This window comes from Bombus vancouverensis, chromosome 2 (genome assembly GCF_051014615.1).
Source record: "Bombus vancouverensis nearcticus chromosome 2, iyBomVanc1_principal, whole genome shotgun sequence".
Taxonomy (NCBI): Eukaryota; Metazoa; Arthropoda; class Insecta; order Hymenoptera; family Apidae; genus Bombus; species Bombus vancouverensis.
In genome coordinates this window covers 791339-803536 of record NC_134912.1, presented here as the reverse complement: position 1 = coordinate 803536, position 12198 = coordinate 791339, and the positions used below count along the sequence as shown (strand labels likewise).

General features: G+C 40.0%; 1 long non-coding RNA gene across 1 annotated transcript; it reads right to left on the bottom strand.

Moving 5' to 3' along the window:
• Nucleotides 1-3849: 3849 nt before the first annotated feature.
• LOC143305134 (uncharacterized) lies at nucleotides 3850-9361 on the bottom strand. Its single transcript, XR_013061826.1, has 4 exons — nucleotides 8514-9361; nucleotides 7656-7738; nucleotides 7332-7421; nucleotides 3850-7231 (listed from the first exon to the last, which is right to left on the bottom strand). It is a non-coding gene; the product is annotated as an uncharacterized LOC143305134 (long non-coding RNA).
• Nucleotides 9362-12198: the final 2837 nt, after the last annotated feature.

Here is a 12198-nt window from a genome sequence, read left to right as displayed (position 1 = left end):
AAAAAGATTTATTACATGATTTTACAAAATTTGTTAAAATTGATTAAGAAGTTACTTTCAAGAAGTAATATTTACATAATTGTAAATTGAACCCTATGTTTAACAAAATTAGGCATTCTTAAGTATTTGTTATTGTAAATTACTATTATGCTTCGCCAAGTGTGATTGGCTATTTCTGGAACACAGCGTCCATCGATGTCTTCAATGAAAGAACATAAGTTTAATAACCTAACTTATCGACGAAATAAATCCCTGGCCCCCGGGTAGCGTGTTAGGAAGCTTCCGTGGTAATTCTTTTAAAAGCAATTAACGAGTGATCTGTTCGCGAATTATTGTATTGTATTATATATTATGTGGCATCATGATATCATAAGGAATACAAGTCACTATGATTTCTTCGTACTATTTCACAGATGGAGTGTGCAAATTTGACTTTACAATGAACAAAGTCAAACGTGACAATGACAAAATTGTATGTGGCAAAACTGGATACCTCAATGTTATACAGTGTGTCAAGAAAGTGTTTGTTGTCATCTTATGTCTTTGGGAGGTAATTCTACACCTTCGGATTTGCGAAGATCTGTTGAAAAAGAGGATCACAAAATTGACCTCGAGCATTCTATTGCACGTATTGCGTGTTTGTGCGCGTATTTATCCATCGAGGTATTGCAAAGAACAGTTTGTCCAATAGGGGTTTCACACGCAGCAGTGGGAAAAATAATACTCTCACCCTGAGAGAATTGACCGGCGAGGGCGCGGCAGAGGCCATGGAAGCGCTTCGGTGAGGTGCGCTAGGTCCGTCGCAAATCTGCCCGGCAGGGGAACCGGATTGTCTGGCACGGCGGCTCCGGCGACGAGGCGCGGTGTAACGTGGCCGCATATCGCTCCATTAGGGGGTGTATTGAGCGCGGAGGGGGTGTATCCCTCACACCAGTTCCCGGGCCCCTCTAGATCGCCGCCGGGACGGTCATCGTGGAGGTTTTAGTCCGTTGGCGTCTGCCACTACCACGCCGCTTTTTCCCAGAAGCGACCTGGTGTCCGTGCGGATTTCCTCCACGTTAATAAAAAAAAAAAAGTGGGAAAAATAATACGCCAAAAAGGTGTACGTTATAAGGTTCGCCGTGTGCGAAATTATGTCGTTTGACGAATATTCGATGGTTAGCCGCAAAGCAAATTATAACGCAATACTTGGAAATATCTTGTTTACGGATGAGAGCGATTCTTCCGATAGCAATATTCTCGATCGTCAGACTGCCAAGATTTAGGCTTGTGAAAGTTCTCACATTATGATACAATGATACAGAGATTCAAGCAGGCTCGAGCAAGTTTGATTTATTATTATATTATTTATATATATATATATACATATATATATGTATATATGTATATATGTATATATATATATACATGTATATATATATATATATATATATATATATATGTATATGTCGGGTTAACATTAGAATTTAAGGCGTGTAACGATTCTTCGTTTGAATTAGCCATCGTTTTATGAAACAGAGATTATATTTACGCGAATATACAAGATTTTACAAAATATTATGAGTATTGAGTTTAATGAATGATAAGATTAACAAATGATAAGTTTAACTAATGATTCCAAACGAATCCACGGTCAACGGGATAACTCTATACTATGCGTAGAATAATTTAAACACAAAAAAAATACGATTGCTGAGGCACTCGGTAAATTGCTCGATGTATCACTTTCCAAGGCGATCACACGAATGAATATCTGATGAAAATCTTTTTCGCTGTACCACTGCATTTTGTTCGTTATATGCTCGCTGGAGGCATCGAGAAGCTTCCAATCGCCGCTGCTAGGCAGACTCTGCCAAGAATTTGTTGTATAGTCTTTGGAAGCATCGAGAAAGATCCAAACGTCGTTGCTAGGCAGCCTCTGTCTGGAGTCTGATTCCTAATACAAGGTGTGTCCCGTTCTATCGACATCTCCAAAGTACAATTCTATGTGATTTCTAGGGAGAACAATACAACCGATCCACACCTTCGTCAGGCAAAACGTTTATCCCGTGACCGCGGCTACGCTCGGCGACCAGCTGCCACCTCGAACCCACCCTCGCCATCACATATATCGAACAATTACAAATGACAACAATTGCTTAATTACAGCTATGACAAAATCCAGGCTAAAGCACCAGAAGACTCTCGCAAAATTGCAAAGGGAAGGCTCCGGTTTTCCTTTCATCTCCGACACGTTCTTTTGTGATCCCGTTGGCCGCGGATTCGTTGTCGGGCCTGAGACCATCGTCACTAGTGTCGCGAGTGCCAATTGTCGTGATCAATTGTCAAGACTGTAATAACTCTATTATTATAATAAACTACACCTGCGTGTACCGTACCAATGGTTAATTCCCGTGAAGATTCATTTGACGCCCACAACCCTACTCCCAGTGCTAATCCGACATACATATTAATATTTTTAAATATTTTTTTTTAATATTAAAAAATTTTTTAAATTTCCCTAATATTTTCAATATTATTCTCTAAATGTATAAGCTATTTAAATTAAACAAGTTCATCTTTCTCTTTATTTAATTTAAATATAAATTAGTAATAATATACATATAAATTAGTAACCCCAACCTAACCCCAACGACCGACACCCTCGAACTATTACAGACGCGACAACGCACGTCCTTCGAACACTAACAACAATATCAGAAACAACCGCCAAGATCGAAGATCGCTACCTCCATCGCAGAATTTTTTGAATTCTACAAGACAAAATATCACGTGTAACTATTGCAAAAAACCCGGGCATCTAGTGAAAGACTGTTACAAATTTAAAGCCCGAGTAGATGCCGGATTAATCGTACCCTATGCTTCGAGACCATCGGGAAACCAAACACGTCCTTCGGGAGAATGGGGCGAGCCACGAAGGAACGATACGCCGAATCGCCCAAGAGTACAGGCGGCAACCAGGCGATCGACTCCACCACCCATAACGAGAGACAGAGCGAACGCAATGCCGACCATAAGATCGAACGAACAACCACTAAATATTGTGGGGGAGTCATCCCACAACCAAACGAGGTCACAGACAGAGAATCCAGAATCTCAAGGCAAAAGGAAAAGAGTGAAGCACAAGCAACCGGCGAAGGAAAATCATCAGGAGTTGAATTCAGATTCGGAAGGCGACCTCTCCGAATTATTTCAATAAAATTTAACGATTCCCCAACGACCCCAACTGCACGAATAGTTTCCCCAGATCTAAAGACTAAGACGAGTTTATTATTAGACTCTGGATCGGAAATCAACATTATCAAGAAACCTGCTATACTCGATTCAGCCATCATCGACGAAAAGGAATCAATCGAAGTGCGAGGAATTACGGCAACGAGCCTGGTCTTCTTAGGGCAGACGGTAATACAGGTTGCGGGCCATCCGGTTGTTTTTCATGTAGTCGATGATTCATTGCTAATCGATCAAGACGGAATCCTAGGATCCGAATTTTTTGCAGGTTGTAAAGCTCGTTTAGATTATGAGGAAAAACATATCAAGTGGGGAAATATTTATATTCCCTTCGATACTAAAGAAAAAATAATTATACCGAAGCGAAGTTCAATAACGTGTTCGATTAATATCGCTAATCCAGAGATAAAAGAGGGATTTATTCCAAGAATCGAGCCGAACAAGGGAATCTATTTTGGTAATGCAGTTGTGAGGAATCATAAAGGAAAAGGTTACATAAGAGTAATAAATACTACTTCGAGAGATTACGTATTTACAACACCAACGATGGTAATTAAAGAATTTGAAAATCCCCCCCCCCCCCCCCCCGCCACCCGCTTCCTAGGACAGCGTGCAATACAGTTCTAAGATCGGAGGAAAGTAGATACGATAAAATAAATGAGTTACTACGACTCGAACATTTGAACGAAGAAGAAAAGGAAAATGCTAAAAAATTGATTCGTAATAATCAAGATAGGTTTCATATTCCAGGAGATACATTGGAAGCAACCGAAGTTCTGGAACATAGGATAATTACAACGGATAATATACCCATCAATACTAAACAGTATCGATATCCACCAATACATCGAGAAGAAATAAATCGACAGGTCCAAGAACTACTAGATACGGACGTAGTGGAACCATCAATATCTCCATATAACTCCCCGTTATGGATTGTGCCCAAAAACCCGATTCGCAAGGAAATAAGCGCTGGAGATTAGTCATCGATTATAGAAAATTGAACGATAAAACGATTGGCGATGCCTTCCCACTACCCAACATTACAGAAATATTGGATCAATTAGGAAGTGCAAAATATTTTTCCACGTTTGACTTGGCATCGGGCTTTCACCAGATCCGTATGTCACAGGAAGATGCCCACAAAACTGCATTTTCGACACCATACGGGCATTTTCAATTCAAAAGAATGCCCTTTGGATTAAAAGATGCCCCAGCAACATTTCAACGTTTGATGAATTCAATATTATCTGGTCTGCAAGGAATAGAACTATTCGTCTATCTGGATGACATAGTGATTTATTCCGCGTCTCTCCAAGAACACGAAATTAAATTTAATAAATTAATGGAAAGACTGAGGAAAGCTAAATTACGATTACAACCTGATAAGTGCGAATTTTTACGACACGAGGTGAATTATTTAGGACATGTAATTAGTGAGGATGGCGTGAAACCCGACCCAAAGAAAGTCGAAGCCGTATCAAAATTTCCACGACCAAAGAGGGCGAAAAATATCAAACAATTTCTGGGACTAGCAGGATATTACAGAAGATTTATACCCCGATTTCCCCAAGGTCGCGAAACCATTGACACAACTATTAAAGAAAGACACTCCCTTTAAATGGACAGAAAATCAAGAAAACGCATTCAATAATTTAAAGACAGCGTTAGTGACGAAACCCATCCTGCAATATCCAGACTTTTCTAAACCCTTTAACCTTACTACAGACGCATCAGGATATGCAATAAGCGGTTTACTGAGTCAAGGGCCAATCGGAAAGGATTTGCCGATTGCGTATGCCTCAAGGCTATTAAATCCCGCCGAACAAAACTACTCTACCATAGAAAAGGAGTGTCTGGCAATTGTTTACAGCGCAATGCACTTCCGACCGTATCTTTACGGAAGAAAGTTTACCATCGTAACCGATCATAAACCTTTAGTGTGGATGCATTCTATCAAAGATCCTACTTCAAGAATTTGGAAATGGAAATTAAAGTTATCGGACTTCGAATTTGATATTATATACAAAGAAGGCAGGGCGAACGCAAACGCAGACGCATTATCTAGGAACCCTCCGGAAGTTTGTTTACCAATCAGAAAGAGAGAGGAAGTCTCACCGATTCGCTATCCTGTCTCAAAAAGATTCGGAATAGATACGTCAATCGAAGACTCTCCCATATCCGAAGCTAAACCACACGTCTTGCCTCAATCCAGTGATTCTAAAAATCAAGGAAAGGGTTTTACCCGAAAACATTTTACAATAGAAGAAACCCCCATAAAATATTTAGACCAAGCATTAGCAGAAATCGATGTAAGTACAGATAGAGAAATAACCAATCGAGAAAAAGAAGGCACGGATACAACAAGCGAAAAAGAGACCTCCACTGTAATTCCAGAACTAATTCAACAACGAGAAAAGGACACGAGACCTACGATAATTGCGGAACTAAGAATTTCAGAAACCCGAGACTCAATTGCGAGAGTAAATGACCATAAAGTAGTATTTATAGATATACATGGCAATCCGATAGATAAAGGAGCCTTAGAAATGAAGAAAACGGGAAAATTACCTCGTTATGAAGATTTAATGTTAGAAAAAGCAAGATTGAATTACGATTCTGGAAAATACATTGTATTCCTACCGATAAAGGAAAATAGAAATATTCCAATAACACCAGAAAATTTATTAAACTCGCTAAGATCTCTATTAGACGCAGTAAATGAAAAACAGTTAACTTCGTTCAGCATTAGCAAAGGAAACTTGGAGGAAATACCCTGGCGATATACAATCAGAAAATTAAAGGAAATATTTATGGAAAAAACCTTAACCATCACCATTTGCACTGGGGAAGTAATTACCCCATCTGTGGAAGCGCGGAACAACATAATACGAGAAAAACATGAATCAAGCGTAGCAGGACACAAAGGAATAGCAAAAACTTATCAAAGAATACGACAACATTACTATTGGGAAAATATGAAAAAGGAAATTCAAGATTACGTAAGAACATGTAAGGAATGTCAATTGAAGAAACTCACAAGAATAAAAGCAAAGCAACCAATGGTACTTACAGACACACCAGGTAAAGCGTTCGATAAGGTTAGTATGGATATTATAGGTCCATTACCAAAAACCCAAAAGGGAAACGAATATATATTAACTATCCAAGACTTATTAACAAAATACTCAATTGGGATTCCACTAGGAGGAATCTCTTCAGCCGAGATAGCGGACGTTTTTGTAAAGCGATTTATTTGTCGTTTCGGGTCACCGAGAGCTATTCTCACTGATCAAGGAACGAACTTTACATCCTCATTAATGAAGAAAGTAGCAAAGAGATTCCGCATCAAACAATATACCACGACGGCATATCATCCACAAAGTAACGGTTCAATCGAAAGATCTCACCACGTGCTGATAGAATATCTCAAATTATACATTGAAAATTCCAAAAATTGGGACGAATGGGTAGAATTAGCTATGTTTTCCTATAATACCTCTGTACACGAAGGAACGAAATTCTCCCCGCACGAATTAGTTTTTGGACATCTAGCCAGAGAACCTACTGGTGAAGTAATAATCGAAGAGAACATGGAACCAACTTACGCAGAATATCTCGAAGATCTGTTCGATAAAATTAACACCGTACAACGAATGGCAAGAGAAAATTTGATAAAATCCAAACTAAGATCAAAAGAATATTACGACCGACGAATCAACCCCCAAGATTTTAAAATAGGAGATTCGATATATTTACTAAAAGAACCCAGTAAAGGAAAATTCTCCGATCAATATACTGGACCATACAAAGTGCTAGAAATCTTGCAGAACCAAAACGTCAAGATCGAAGTAAAAGGGATTCGGCGAACGGTGCATTTAAACAAGTTAAAACTAGCGCATAATCGAAATAAGCAATGAATAAAGCCATTTCAGTGGGCAACGTAGTGCGGTAGTATATGTTATAGTGCTGTTCGTCGAATAATACAGATATCGAACACCTAAAAGGAAAAAGGAAAATTATTATACGTGTTTCAATTATTGCTTAAATATAAAACGTGTTAACTCAATGAACAATTAACTAGTGAAAGTGAAAGTTACCTTGTGAACAAGTGATCAACATACAAGAAAGTGTACGTGCAAGTATAGGTTATGGATCGTTGTTCGTGGAACACAATGTATGACAGCTACCTAAAATAAGTGAATAAATTAGTTTCAATTGTCTCGGTGCAAAATACAAGGTTACTAAATGTTATGACTATATTATGGATAAATCAAAAGGAGGTGTAACACTGTTCGTCGAATAATACAGATAGCGAAAACCTAAAAAGAAAAAGGGAAAATTATTATGTGTACTCCAATTATTGTTTGAATATACAACATGTCGATTCAATAAATAATTAAAAGAGGGGAAGTGAAAGTTACCTTGTAAACAAGTAATCATCATACAAGAAGGTCTACATGCAAAATAGGTTATGGCTCCCTGCTTGCGGAACACCATGTACCAGCTGAAAATAAACGAACGAATTAACTTCAATTGCCTTAATGCAAAGAGCAGCATCGCTAAATGTTATAACGGTGCTGTGGAGGCGTGGCACTGTTTGTCGAATGACACAGATAGCGGAAACTTGGAAAAAGAAAAGAAGTTTATTACGAGTGTTCCAATTACTGTTTGAATGTAAAACGTGTTAGTTCAACGAATAACGAAAACAGTGAAAGTGCAACTTACCTCATGAACAATCAGTCACCATACAAGGAAGTGTACATGCATGGATTTCGCAGATTAACAAGAAGAAATAAAATAGCTGATAAATATAGAAAGTGGTTAGAAAATAATTAAGATAGATTAATTGAGAGTTAGTAATAAATATAACCGAAGTAAAAGGATATTTTATTATGTATTAATCTACGTAGTATTGTTATATTATTATATCTAACATGTAGAAATGGATTTTGTACGCATATATGTATATAATTCCAATCCAAGTAGTATTCATAATATTTATTTTCACTGATAACAAGTACGTAAAACCTAAAATAAAACAAAGGTTTTAACAATAAAAAAAACAAAAAAAAAGAAAAAGGGGAAGAAGAAAAAAAAAGAAGAAAAAAAGGAAAGAAAAAATATAATATATATAAATACAAAATTTTCTTTTTCTATAAAAGGTTATTCCTATTTCTGATAAACTCGAGAAATGAAAACATTATACCATGATACACTGACGCAAAGATACACCACACAGAAGAAACTAATAGAGAACGCCTTAAGCTTGGCAAACTTACCGCCCGACGAATTTGCATACACCATAACCAGAACCCAGGACACATGGCTTTGATTGTTATTTAATAAGGTTTTGGGTTTATAAAATAACGATTCACTTAGATTCGTTTTCTCCAATATATTTCAGTCTTATAACACGTCTTACCACACAGGAATCTCCAAGTCAATAGAACAACGTGGTCGACTTCTAAAACAAAAGAGCGTCGTTAGAAGTCGTACCAACTTAGCTTGTAGTAAGCAGCGATCGTACCAACTTAACATTTCTCAACACTCCCCTTTGATCGCTAGTTTCTACAAGCCCCATAGCTTTGGTAAATTGCTGAGTCTTAATCCTATTTAGGCCTTTGGTGAGAATGTCAGCCACATTGTCAGGACTAGGTACATAAGTATAATCTAGTATCCCCCTCGATACGCAGTTCTTAACGTAAAAGTAACGCACTTGGACGTGCTTAGAACTCTCAGCAACTATTTCGTCCTTTGACCATGAAATAGCTCCGATATTATCGCAGAATATCTTGCAGGGGCGAGGGCAATATGACAGTTGACCCAATTCCTTTAACAGTAAAGAAATCCACACTGTTTCCCTTGCTGCTTCCTGCATTGCCACAAATTCCGCTTCGCACGTCGATTGAGCTATAATCGGTTGTTTTTTGGATAGCCAGGATATCGCACCACCAGCGAGTATGAACACATACCCGCTCCTGGATTTCCTGTCTACCGTACAACCCGCAAAACACCTTCAGAGGTTGCCCGGTCCTTTGGTATACTAACTTCAAGTCTTTGGTCTTTAGTAAATATCTGAATACCCGCTTCACTGCTTTCCAATCGGATACAGTCGGATTCGCGCATCTTTGGCTTAGTTTCCCTATTGCACACGCAACATCAGGACGACTTACAGTAGCTACATACATTATGTGCCCCACAGCTTGTTCATATAATTTACTGTCGAAAGGCTCATCACGTTCAATATCAAAACCAGCCTCACATTCTCTAGCTAGCGGTGTCGACACTCCCACCACCCCAACCTCACGAGTAATGTCAAACAGATCCAGCATTTGACCTATCTGTACAGATTGATCGAATACTACAGTGGTGCTGTTTGGCTTACTCAGGTGGATGGACAGAAATTGAGTGTCTACACCTAGCATTCTAACATCTAATTTGTCCTTAATCCTAGTTTTGAATATCTCAATCCACTCATTCGTCCCAAACACAAGGATGTCGTCCACATACACAGCTACAATAAATTTTTTAGACGCATCCACATACACACATGGACCACTCACGCATGGGTTCAGACTCATACCTCTTAAAATGCTATCGATGTGTCTAAACCACATTCTTCCAGCTTGCTTCAGTCCATACAGGCTCTTTTTGAGCTTACACACAAATTTAGTTCTGTCTTTACCTGGAACTCTAAAGAGTTCTGGTTGCTCCATGTATATATCCTCATCCAGAGGGCTGTTGAGATACGCACATTCCACATCGATGTGCTCGTAAACCCACTCATTTTCCGCACATAGAGCAAGCAGAATTCTTAGAGTTCTGCCTTTTACTATTGGACTAAAGGTTTCTGAATAATCTACTCCAGGCCTCTGCCAGAATCCCCGAGCTACTAGCCTAGCCTTATACCTATCAGGGTCTCTCTTTATCACAAGCACCCACTTACAGTCTATAACGTTTTTATTTAAGGGTCTTTGCACAATGTCCCACACATCTTTACTTTTTAGATTGTCTAGTTCCTTCCTTATTGCATCAGTCCATTTTTGAGCGTCTGGCCCCCTCAGGGCTTCATACACATTCACAGGTACACACACGTTTTGAGCTTTACAAACAGTCGCAGTGTGAGCACAACAATCACATATTCTTGGTTTGTGTAGTCTTGCCGACCTCCTCGGCACAAACGGTACACTCACAGTATTCACTGGATTGTCCTCACACGTTAAACTGTCCATAAAGTAGTCGGTTTCCCCTTCGTCGTTTTCTCCGTCACTCTGTGTCTCGACGTCAGTTTGACCGGCTTCTCCCCTATGTTCAAAGGTTTCTACATCCCATATCCATTCCGAGGACTTATCCTTTATATGGTTCGTTTCCGCCTTAGCGCTCTTGTAGGGAAACGTGTTCTCCTCGAACCTGACATGACAGGATATTATCACCTTTTGGATCTTCGGTAGGTAAATTCTATAACCTTTGACCTGTCTGTCATGTCCCACAAATATCCTCTCATCCGCTCTGCTCTCGAATTTTCCTCCGCTTGGACTCTTTAGATACCAGACTCTGCATCCAAACACTCTCAGTCTGTTTATCTGCCCTTGGAGGTCACATCCCTTACCCTTCCATAATTCCAGTGGGATCTTGTCTCCGATGGCAGCGGATGGGCATAGGTTTCTTATGTGGCATGCCGTGTTCACAGCCTCCCCCCACAGATAGTCAGGGAGTCCAGATTGGATGAGTAAACATCTGGACATCTCGACCAGGGTTCTGTTCGCTCGTTCGGAGACCCCATTTTGTTCAGGGTTTCTAGGAACAGTTTTCCTGTGTAAGATGCCTTTCTCCTTCAGGTAGTTCTCGAAGTTTTCTCCTGTGTACTCACCCCCGTTATCTGTTTGAAGGGCACTTATCTTGGATTGGTGTAAAGCCTCCACCTCCGCCTGGTACTCCTTGAAGCACTTGAGTACTTCATTCTTCCTACTGATGATTCTGACGTGCATGAAACGAGAAAAATCATCTGTGAACGTTACGAAATAATTACCTCCGCCAAGCGACTTGCATTGCGTTCTGCCAGTAATATCGCTGTGAACTATTTCTAAAGGACGTTCACACATGTGGTGGGCTGTCTTCGGAAATGGTACTTTTGTCATTTTCCCTTTCACGCAGACCCCGCATGGTTCCTCATGTATCCTAGAGCCCTCCTTCACGTTCCTCACAGGGATCTTTCTCATCGCGTCCCCATGTAGATGACCTAACCTCTCATGCCATGACACGATACCTTTGTACGCCTTAGCTTCAATAACCTCGGCGTGGTCGTCATCATTTCCAGGTTCTTCTTGATCGTTCTCCATGGAAACGTTTGCTACATGCCTCTCAGGTGGTATTGTCTCTAGGTAGTACACGTTGTCTCCTACCTTTGAGTTAAATACCACATCCCCATCATCATGTGTGCCGACGGCCTCATCCTTCGTACACACTGTGGTGACGCCTTTCACTGCCAATTGCCTGATCGAGATTAGATTTACATCTAATTCAGGCACCCACAGGGCGTTCGACAAGGATAGACTCCACCCGCCACAGGCTTTGGTCATCTTCACGACGATCGTGCCTTTTCCCTTGACTTCCAGGTACCCCTTACCAATCCGGATCTGTTCAGTCGCAGGCACGAAGTCCACGAACCGATACCTATCCGGGGTCATATGGTTTGAGGCTCCCGAGTCAAGATAGCTGATCCTGTCCCTTTCCACGTGGTTGATAGATGATAAAGCCAGTGTGGAGATAAGTCCCTTGGATCTCGGTTTATCTTCCGATCCTTCCTCCACTTTGTTTTCTGGGTCTTTCTCTTCCTCGTCTTCTTTTCCCTCATGGCAGTTGTACGATATGTGGCCTCGTTTTCCACATTTATAGCATTTTTTATCCTTTGGGTTTTTGTGCTTTTTCTTAGCGCCATCTTGATTTTGTTGGGGCTTGGTCTTC